At 38.8% G+C, this 11,819-nt stretch overlaps 1 long non-coding RNA gene across 1 annotated transcript; it reads left to right on the top strand.

Annotated features, from left to right (window-relative positions):
* The first annotated feature begins 9,172 nt into the window (after positions 1 to 9,172).
* On the top strand, positions 9,173 to 11,597 carry LOC131019475 (uncharacterized). The gene is made up of 3 exons (XR_009100272.1): positions 9,173 to 9,763; positions 10,776 to 10,833; positions 11,311 to 11,597. It is a non-coding gene; the product is annotated as an uncharacterized LOC131019475 (long non-coding RNA).
* The last annotated feature ends 222 nt before the right edge of the window (positions 11,598 to 11,819 follow it).

Here is an 11,819-nt window from a genome sequence, read left to right on the forward strand (position 1 = left end):
TGCCAGAGAGATCATCATTCCGCTGGCGACCCATTTCTCTGGCGAGGTCAGGGAAATCATCCATTCCTCTGGCGAGAGCTGCGAAGTCGGCGCAAGTGGGAGAGTTTCTTCGGAGTGCGCATCTAGCTGGAGAGTTGCCTTAATTCACACGATTCTATTGCCATTAGAATTCTACTTTGCATGGCAACTTTTATGGTGATCCAAAGGAAATCTGAAGCTTATAAATAGGCCTTCCTTTGACCTATTAAAGGAGAACCCCGAACCCTAGTATTCATACTTTAGTTTTTCAATTTCATAGCTTTAGAATTTATTGCTTTCCAGTTTTTATTGCTTGGATTGGATTTCCACAAGATTGAAGATTCAAGCTGCTACATCCGTTCTTATTCAGTTTTTATACAATTTATTTTTACAATTGCGTTCAATTTAATTATGTTTATGTTTGATTTTATTATGTCTGGCTAGTTTCCTTTAGCTGATTCTAGGGTTTGTAAATAGTTGATTGAATTTATGTGATTTATTTGTTAATACCTTTGTGCCTTCCAGTTTATGATTCATAATTCCTGGTGCTTATTTTCTTGTGAATTATCTGATCAATAGTTTGCATGTTTAGCTATTCGGTTTGAGACCTAGCGGAGATAACTGTTTAGTGGATTCAGGAATGTATGATATGATTTTAACCTTGAGACCTAGCGGAGATAGGTGGATCATAGGGAGCTATTCTTAGGAACTTTTGGGAGTTAGTAGATTTTCTTGAGACCTAACGGAGATAGATAATTTACTAATCTACGATCGTTGCTGCTCTAGCGAGAGTAATTGATTAATTAAGTGATCTCTCATCATAACTGGATTAAACTGGTACATAGGATTAATAGATTTATTATGTGGATTTAGTTAATGAATTTACTACCCTAGGATCAGTTGTCTTTTAATATTCAAATTTTCCTACGTCTTTTTAATTATTGTTATTTGCGTTTTAGTTTAAAGTTAATTAAACCTTCATTCTTTCGTTTTCCTGAATATTACTAGAGTGTAATTAGGATTACTTAGAGTGATTCGTCATAATAGTCCCTGTGGATACGATACTCGGTTACTTAATTTGTGCTACAATTGCACCGTGTTAGTTGCGGTAATTTGTTGCTAATAATTTAGTGATCAGATACGTTGTTTTGACGTTGTAATCATTTTTCACCACGAGAAAAGCTTCCTTGCAGTCTTCATCAAAATTCCATTCTGCTTCATTTTGGAGCAACTTTGTCATGGGTTGAGCGATTTTTGCAAAATCCTTGACGAACCTTCTGTAGAAACCAGCATGCCCAAGAAAACCTCGCAATTGCTTAATGTTTGTTGGGTAGGGCAGCTTTGCTATAATTTGAATCTTGGCTTTGTCCACTTCTATCCCTCTGCCTAAGATCACATGTCCGAGCACAATCCCTTCTTTGATCATAAAGTGGCACTTCTCATAATTCAAAACCAAACTCTTGTCAACGCACCTTTTCAGCACCTTTTCCAAATTAACAAAGCATGAGTCGAAGGTTTTCCCATAGACGGTGAAGTCATCCATAAACACCTCGATGCAGTTTTCGAGAAGATCCGAGAAGATGCTCATCACGCACCTTTGAAATGTTCTAGGGGCGTTGCATAGCCCAAACTGTTGGATTTGTATACTGAAAGCAAGAACGTTTTATGCTTGTATACAATGATTCCTGTTTTCACTATTTAATCTCCTATCTGATTGGGTTCATGATTGCATATGTATGTTCTTTATCTCTATATAAGTAGATTATATGGTGTGTTGTAGATCACAGAAGACCATATAATTGGATTAACCTTAAGAGATATAATATGATCACAACCGAAATAACTCTAGGACAAGTTATTGGTTTAGGTTGCAGTATAGATGGAAGTAGTTTGTCTTGACTACTTATCTATACTGGTACGTAATACGTATTGATAGGACCACAGTGAGATATATTCTTCCATCTGACTTAAGTGAAGAATTAGAGATCTCGGTGACTTATAAGATCTTAATACTAATAAGATGTCAAATATATATGTTGATTTGTCTATCACTTTGACTTACTATGAGCGAGAGTTATATAGTAACTTGAGTACTCTGTATCTTGGGTGATAGCAGTTAATATATGATATCTGATTATCTGTATTGGTACTCGTATCCGTATAGGATAATGACATCCCCTTAAGGAGCTCAATAATATTTATTGCGCTAAACCCTGCAGGTTGATTAAGTTCAGGCGCGATAATAAGGTTTGAGTGGTACTGCTTAAGGATTACAAAGAGATTAATTAATTTAGGCTGTCAGAGCTCTAATTAATTAATGGATGTCGGATATTTTAAATACGAGGATTTAATAAGTCTAAATACAAGCCCCGACTCAACACCGGTAATAAAGGGGTAAGTCAATATTGGTTCTCTAGTGGAATGAACTAATATTTATAAATTAATTATGGTCTGGGCTGACCATAGATAAATTAATTTATTTGAGGCCCATCTTTATTCCTTGTATTTGGTCCCTGGACTGGCCCAAAGCCTCCCAGCCCAGAGAAAGGCAGAAATCGCCCAACACCCTAGAAACTGGCGCCTCCCCCCATCTGTATTATTTAATACAGCTGTCAGTTCTCAGGAAATACACATACTGATAATTATTAGGGTTTGAGAACTGAGAGAGGCGCAGAAAACGTGGGAAGCTTTCTGTCTTGGGTTTTCTCACAATTCGTTGTCCATCCAACGGTGAGACTAGAGCGGGATACAGTCTAGAAGATCAGAACTGGAGTTGTTCGATACGATCATCAATCATCTGTGCATCCAATTCACAAGTAAGTAAATCCTAACACCTGTGTGCAGCTGTTAAATTCATAGGAGCATGTTAGGATTAATCGTTGTATGATAGATTAATAATAATCCAAGAAACGATCATCGGGCAAACGGAACGTTAATTCAATTTAATATTCCTTCAATTGGTATCAGAGCCCAGGATTAATTTGTTGGCTCTATTATTAATTTATGTACGATTAATAATGTGCGTTGTTTTTACTGCTGTTGTTCTTCGTGGTCTGTTGATTCGTGGAATACGTCGTTTGATGTTGTAATCGTTTTTCACCACGAGAAAATCCGTGGTTAGATTAGTTTTTCAATTATTTTTTGTTTTTCCGTTGTAATCTGTAAAACTGATGGACAAGACGTCTACGACGATGAATCAACAACGAAAGAAAGGTGGTAGGAGGTGACGTGCCGGATGTGGTGCGGCAGGGGTTGCCGGCGCCGAGGCCAGCGCTTGCGCGCCGTGTGTCGCGCGCGCCTGGTTGTGCGTCGTGCATGCTGCTGCTGCACGGGCTGCTGCACGCTGGGCGAGGCAAGGCGAGGCGAGGGCTGGGCTGGGCGAGCGACGGGGAAGCAGCCGGCAGGGGCGGTACACGCCCGGGGCCGCGTCTGCTCGCTCTGCACGCTGTGCGCCCGGCGGGCGGCGCGCTGCCGCTGCTGCCACTGGTATTGTCACACGCTAGAGCTGCTGCCGCGCTGCTGTCGTCGTCTGCTGCTGCTGCGCCTGTGCTGGAGACGTCGAGGCCGAGCCGGGCGGCTGCTGTCGCTGCTGCACGCTGAGGTTGCTGCGAGCGCCGGGCTGCTGCAGCGCCGGGTGGCTGCTGTGCGGCGGGGAAGGTGCCAAGGGAGGCGGCGGCGCCTAGGGGGTCCCAAACCCTAGGTGGCCGAGTCCACCAAACCCTAGGGGTCCCAAACCCTAGTTTTTCCAAAGACGGGCCTATGTGTTCGGGCTGAGTTTTATTTTGTTTTGGGCTAGTTTTTATTTTATTTTTCTTTAAAAATAGAATAGTTTTGGGATTCCACGAATGGGTCACGAAGAATTTTAATTCTTTTATTATTGTTCTTTGTATGCCGTGGTGTTAATCCTTTTTGCTCTTAACTTGCTTTTGTTCATCTCTGCTTGTTAATATTTTTTATTAACTGCGCTTAGACAAGCATGATAGTAGGTTTATCGTTTTCTTAAGCATGTTTTTTAGAATTCTGCGAGCATGTTTTACATGTTGCGTTCTAGAAAAGCATGATTAGGATTATGTGCTTGAGCATGTTCAAACCTTTTGAAGTTAAAAAGACTAAGCAGTATTAATAATTTTAAGCAATTAAAATTATTTTTAGACCTCCACATGCGGTCTCTAGACAAAGTGATTAGCAATGTGAGTAAACGTCCACCCATCGTGGCTTACTTCACATTTGTTTTTCATAAGTTTGTCAGAAGAGGTTTCTATAAAAATATTTAAACCATTAAAGTAGTGGGAGTTATGCAGTAAACGTCCACCCATCGTGGCTTACTTGTATAGTTTTCACAAGTACTTTGGAGAATGAAATTAAATAAGTTAACCAAGAAAATTAAATTGAAAGCGACATGGTCCGCGTGAGTATGTTAATTTTCAAGGTTAAATTGTGGTCATTGCTTAGATATCATTTCAAGTACAATGTACAACTCCCCATCGGAGTCCCTTCTTGATAATGATATGGTCTAGTTAAGGTGCCAACTATTAATTTCCTTTGTCAAAAGATTAAGTTGACATGGATGGAAATTAAATGACTAGGTTAATAGTCTGGTTGAGGAGTTTATGTGTAAACGTCCACCCTTCGTGGCTTGCACATGGAATTCTTTGGGCGGTTGGAGTTTTCACTAATATTATTTTTATCAAAAGGTTACAATATTATTGTTACGAACTATATGCGTTCATGTTCTTACATGTTTAAATTGTTTACTTTCAGATATGTCTATGTCTCCGATTATTAATATTCTAGCAAACAATCCTGTCACCGGTCCTAACTATACCGAATGGAAACGCCACATAATGTATATTCTTGACGCTGATGAGCATAGTTTTGTGCTTACCACTCCACGTCCCGCGGCCTTAACTGATCAGTCAACTGATGCGGAACGTGAGACGCATAGGAGGTGGCACAAGTCAAATAATATGGCCAAGTGCTATATTATGATGACTATGTCGCAAACTTTGCAACTCCAGCATCAGGGAATGGACGATGCGACTACGATCATGTTAAATCTCTCTGAGGTTTATGGGGAGTCCGAAAGATCTGCCCGCTTTAACATCATGAGAGAAATCTTAGCATGTGTTATGAGCGAGGGCAGTTATGTGCACGATCATGTCATGCATATGATAAATTTGTTTGACAGGCTTGATCTGCTAGGAGGGGGTATCGAAGGCGAAACCAAAGTCGATATCATCCTCAACACTCTCCCCAAATCCTATGAGAACTTTCGTCTCAACGTCGTTATAAGCAAGGCCAACTATACTCTCAATGAGTTGTTGAATGCTCTAATTACGGCGGAGGGAGTCATGGGCACGCGAAAAGGGAAAGAGGTTCTTGTCGCTGCCAAGGGATCTACTTCTTCATCGAAAGGCGGGAAAAAGAAGTGGAAGGGTCCAAAAGGCAAGAATGACAACGAAGCTAGTGGGAGTGGCAAAGCCAAAGTGGACGGCCCTAGCGGCGGCGTGAAGAAGCCGACGGGAAAAGGGAAGTGCTTCAAGTGCGGCAAGACTGGGCATTGGAAGAAAGATTGTCCGATGCTCAAGGCAAAGGGACAAGGTACGTCACAAGTTTTAGTAACTGAGACATGTTTAGCTTCGTTTTCTACTCATTCATGGGTAGTGGATACGGGGGCAACTAATCATGTTTGTTACACCTTGCAGGGCTTCAAGCCGACAAGGGAGCTGGAAAGTGATGAGATCACCATCTCCATGGGCAATGCGTCGAAGGTCGCAGCTGTTGCTATTGGAGATTTATCTTTATGTTTTGGTGATGACATTTTAGTTTTGAGAGATATTTTATATGTGCCGGATTTTCGGCGGAACATAATTTCTGTTTCAAAATTGTTTTTGGATGGATATTCTGTTACTTTTGATAGAGGCGTCTCTATCATGAAAAATAACATGACTATTTGTTCTGGAATTTTGAACAACTCTCTCTATACTATTACATGTCCAATTAAAAATTCTGTCCATGTTGTATCTACATCACAAATCTGTCCTAATCCGAATAAGAGGAAGTATTATTCTCATGAACAATATACGCATGTGTGGCACCTAAGGTTAGGCCACATCAATCTAAACAGGATCCAAAGGCTCGTTTCAAATGGAGTCTTGAAAGACTTTCAAGCTGTTCCATTTAGAACCTGCGAATCCTGTATAAAAGGAAAGATGACGGCAAGGCCTTTTAAGGCCAAGGGGAATAGGGCCTCACATGTGTTAGAATTGATTCACTCTAACTTGTGTGGACCAATATCCACAAAGGCTCGTGGAGTGTATGAGTATTTCGTCACTTTCATTGACGATTACTCAAGATATGGGTATATTTACCTACTTCAACGCAAGTCTGAATGCTTTGAGAAATTCAAAGAATTCAAGGCGGAGGTGGAGAAGAGATTGGGTAAATCTATCAAGTCATTGCGGTCTGATCGCGGTGGCGAATACCTCGGGAACGAGTTCTTGCAATACTTGTCAGACTCAGGGATTACATCCCAATTGACTGCACCGGGTACTCCCCAACAGAACGGTGTAGCGGAGAGAAGAAACAGAACTCTTATGGAAATGGTACGATCTATGATGAGCTATTGATGTGTGTATTTTAGCTACTTAGTTTAGTGTGTGTTTCACCATGGTTTTATATGATTTTACATGGTTTGTGATATTTTGGCGCAGAAATTAGGTGGATTGGAGATGGATGCTCGTGGATGGAAGAAGTTGGTGGAAGTCGAGTATTTGTTGAAGATGGCGTGTTTTTGAAGAGAAGATTAGAGATTGGGCTTGGATTAATTATTCTAGATTTAATTATGCCTAAAACTTAATTATGTTTTATTTAATTTTGGGTTTAATATTATGTAAGGGGCCGAGCCCATTTATGTTTTGGAGATAGGGACGGCCAATTAGGGATTTAATCCCTTAATTTTGGTTCCCCCACCTAGCCGCCACTCAGGGATTAGTAGGCATATATATATTAGGTGGTTAATTAGAATAGGAACACACGTCTTATCACTTTAGGTTTAGAATTAAACTTTGACTTTATTTTTGTTTTGCCTTTGATAGTTGGCGGATCCACCAAATTGTGGCAGAAGACACTTTGTTTCAATTGTGGTGACATTTAGTTCAATTCAATTTAGTTTACTCAGTTTAATTTTTCGGTTTTGAAGTGTGGTGATTAGTTTCTTTTAATTGCAATTTATTTCGTTAATCTTGTGTTTGTTAATTTTATGTTTGATTTTATTTCTTTGATTGTTTTTAGTTTAATTATGAGTAGCTAAACTTTTAATTCGGCGAGAATAATGAAGCATTAATTTATTAATCTGTGAGACCTAATTGAGCATAAAATTGATTTCTATTAATTTCGATTAATTCCTAGGGTTTAAAGATAATTCCGATTTTATTTAAGTCTAGCCAACTTAAGTTTAATTGAATTACAGTCAATTAACACCTCCAATCCGTAATTGTTGGAATATGGCTTATTAGTGATAAAACTACCATGTTCGTAGTAGGAATTAATTGGTATATTAATTATTACTAGCGTATCTAGGATAATTGATATAAACTGGGTTCCTTCATCTTAATGCTATTAGAATATTAAATCTAGGTCTGGCGTCTCCAGCTGTTTATCGACACAGTAAGTAAGAATTGGGGTACGTCCGTTGCGTTTCACGGTATCCTATAACTAGTTGGTTGATAGGAATTAATTAATTATTGCGTCGATGATCAGTGCTTTGAATTAGTGTGGATTTATTTGAGCCGAATTACCTTTTATTGATTTATTTCAAGAGTTATTTTATTTTATTTTATTTGCTTTCTTAGTTAATTAATCTTTTCTTAAAATTAAGGCGTGGTGGCATCACCGATTTTATAGATTTAGGGATTTGAATGATTTTTAACTGCTCTCTGTGGGATCGACCCTGCTTACCATTATACTAATTTATTTTGGTAATTCCGCAGGAATTATTTGGTGGTTGGTGTCGTCCACCAAATTAGCGCCGTTGCCGGGGAGCGGTGTTAATTGAATTCTTTTCCCTTTTAATCTATTTTTCTTTTTTTGTTTTTCTTTTTGGTTTATGAGCAGATCTTCTCGGCCGAATCTTCTATTCGATTGTGAAATCGAAAAAACTGCAAAGAGACTGAGAAAGGAGGCTAAGGCGAGAAAGTTGTTAGAACTGCTGGATTCGCAACTTGACCTGTCCGCCAACACGGAACAGTTCGTTGAGGCGGAACCCAGTGCTGCCGCTGCTGACGAGACTCTGTTTGCCCAAACAGACCGTGAATCAGAGGCAGAAACTGATTGTGAGGAGGAAGTTAAGTCAAATTCCGACGAGAGCACCGGAGACGACATGGCTGACGATCCTAGACTATGTGACCTCTCCAGTCACGAGGCTGATGACCCACCCACCCCAATTCGTATGCCGGCAGCTGCTACCGGTATTGAGATTAAGCTTGGTCTGCTTAATGTTCTCCCGAAGTACTATGGCAAGAAGGGTGAAGATCCGTACAATTTCTTGAGCGAATTCATCAAAATTTGTAAAGTCCAGAAACGCCCCACTGGAGTTACAGAGGAGCACTTTAGATTGGCGGCTTTCCCCTTCACCATGACTGTAACACCCGGCATTTTCACTACAGTAAATATTGTTAATATTGTTTTCTATTTTCTATTATTTAAAAGAAGAAAGAGAAGTAGAATCACTGAGATGAGATGAGATATTATTACAATACCCTGAGCTTTTTATTCAGTGATTGCATAATTTGAATAATTAAGTATTCTTGCATCCTTTATTAATTTTATTCTTGAAAGCAAGTTTATAATTCCTGGTTAAAGGGATTATTTTATTATTTATAGATTTATTTGTTATTAGAAATAAGAATCCCATTTTTTTTATATATATCTAATTATAGATGTATTTGAAGCTTATCTCAATTTCAGTTGGAATGAAGCTAGCATATATATTGATGTGATTACATATTATATCATTATATTAGTGAGAATAGTATTTGTGGCTATTAGAAATAGCAATTCCGTAAACTTCCATAAGAATGCATATATGTTATATTTATTTATTTTATTTGGGATAGCTATCAACAAATCTTAAGAAGGAAGCTACCCTTTATTTTATTTTTGGTTCAAGCTTCAAAGAGACTAGCAATCATTTTTAAATTTGTTGGATAACTCTTCTAGCAACTTCAAGAACCGACTCCACCCAGCATAACTCTCTCCTCTCTCACTCTGATCATTTCTTCCTCAATCTGCAAACTTAAAAACACCAGCAATAGTGAGAACTAAGGCAGCTTCGTCGGACCGGTAACGCCTTCAGCCGACAATGTTAATTGAAGAGCACCTATTTTTGAAATCAAGAGATTCAAGTCAGAAAAACAAATAGAATAGACAAAGAAGAAGAAGAGGACGGCGACAACAGTAGCCACGAACCACAGCGGCGAAGGTGCGACTGGCGGCCGCGACCGTCGGCGCTGCCCAACGCCACGGCGGTCCGCGGTGGCCGCCAACAGCAGAGAAAGAGACAGAGAGTGAGATTGAGGGGGAGAGCAGCGAGAGAGGTTGAGAGATAATGATCGAGATGGAGCATACCTGAGGCAGGGGTGGCGGTGTGATGGAGACATCGGCGGTGACGGCGGGCCTTTCCGGAGGGGCGGATTTTAGAGGGGAAAATGGAGGCAGAAAACCCTAGAATTTGGGCATTCTTGAGGTAAGATAGCTAAATATTTGATGCTTATATAATTGAACTCTTAGGAGCGTGGAATGTGATTATATGATAGAAATTGGGGGATATTGAGCATGTTACTATGTGTTGAGCCAATTTTAGTTTAAGAATAACGGAAGAACTACTTTTAATATTGATTGGAGAAGTTGTGGTGATTGATTGTGTTATAATTTGCTTGTTATGTTGATGTGGTAAACGTGAGTGAAGTTTTAAGTTAAAGCATTCTAACATGTAGCAAGATGATGTAATTGGATCTCCACTCTCTTATGTAGCCAAAATATGAGATGTATGTTAAGTTGCAACAGAAAATGTGTTGCTGCCAGGTTTAGCTGGACGAACCAGTGTTTTGTGAGGGGTTTTCGGGAGTGTTCCTGTGGTCCAAATGATTTGAAATTTTTACTGTGATAACTTCATTATGAGTATTAGATTTCTGCAAAATTTCAGCTGAATCCGAGATCTCTAGATAGGTCAAACAATTTTCTTAAAAGTACTGCACGAAGCAGCAAGGTTTTATGGCAGATTCTGCCTTTTGTGAGATAATTTCATATACACTTGATGTATTATATTTTTGTAACTTTCTAATAAAAATAGACTTTGAGAGATTTCTAAAAATGTAAAGCTTGTATTTTTTTCTTTAAAGAGGTTGATTTTATAGGATATTTCAAAGTTGAGATTCATATATGATTACATATTTGAAGTTACTTACTTGGGATAGTTGAATAAAACTATGCTCAAGTACTCATTGGTCAATTCTTGAATTGATGTTTTAGTTATTAATTGTAAGCTAATCTATATAGAATAGATTAGTTTACTCTTATACTTTTTCAATTTGAGATATCCCAAGAGATGTGGTGTTACTATTTGCTTTTAGCTAAGTCCATATAAGTAGAATACTCAAATTAGAGGATGCAACTTTGAAGTGATAGAAGTTTCATTCAAGATTTACTTTCTACTTACTTATTATCCAATCTTACTTGGGAACCTCATTATAATGAAGGTTCGAATGGCAGTGTAGAATGAACAAGCAAGGACTTCTATTTCATTAAGCGTATCAGGTGGGCTTACTAACTCAAGAAGTAAAGATGCATACTTTATTATATAAAGTTTGAGTGTATGCATTTATGTTCAAATTATTGACTTGCCAATATTTGAGATTTGTATGATACCATCTACATAGAACAACGAATTCGGGTCCTGAGCGAGTCAGGATTTGTGTACACAGAGTTGACAGTTAACTTTTTAGTTAGCTTGTCATCGTGTTTGAGAAGGAGGCCTACTTCTCAACACTCAGAGTTATATGATGCGTAGATATGGTACATACATGTTAATTGTCTGCAGACGTATATGATGTTATGATGATATATATAGAAGTTACAGTTTTGGTGTGCACAGGTTATTTAAATAAAACTCCTGTGTGATGCTTGAGATGGCAAGTTCAATATATAGCTCTAAGAGCAAGCTTTAAAGTTATTTCGGCATGACCACTGAGTGCTTTTTGGTACTCAGCCCTGCGTATGTTTCTAAATATGCAGGTTAAGCTGTGGTGCAGATGGAAGCGAGCAGAGCAAATTCTTTGATGTATATGTATTAAACCAGGCTCAGGATTTCATGTCCTCATACATGTAATCCACTTGAGTTATTTCCGCTGCAACACTTAGTCTATTCTACTTTATTGATGTGTTGTAGAGATTTTAAACCAATAGCTTCGAGAATTATATTATTTAGACAACTTGTCGTTGTGTTATTGTAAGTTGTCTACTCGTGAGTTTTAAAAGTGATTGCTTATGATTATCCAATATTAAAGTAATTCATTGTTAAAGCGGGTTCATTATTATTATTTAAATTTCTTTTATTTTTCATTTTCTTTTTCCCTTCCCCAGTCACACATTTTCCCCGACTTAACTGTTGTTAGTTTAGGTCGGGTTGTGACAATGACAGCAGAGGCGAACTCTTGGTTCGCGAGTCTTCCACCCAATTCTATCACTTCATGGGCAGAGATGAAGAATCTATTCCTGGAACATTTTTTCCCTCCCACCAAGAC

Source organism: Salvia miltiorrhiza, chromosome 4 (assembly GCF_028751815.1).
Source record: "Salvia miltiorrhiza cultivar Shanhuang (shh) chromosome 4, IMPLAD_Smil_shh, whole genome shotgun sequence".
NCBI lineage: Eukaryota > Viridiplantae > Streptophyta > Magnoliopsida > Lamiales > Lamiaceae > Salvia > Salvia miltiorrhiza.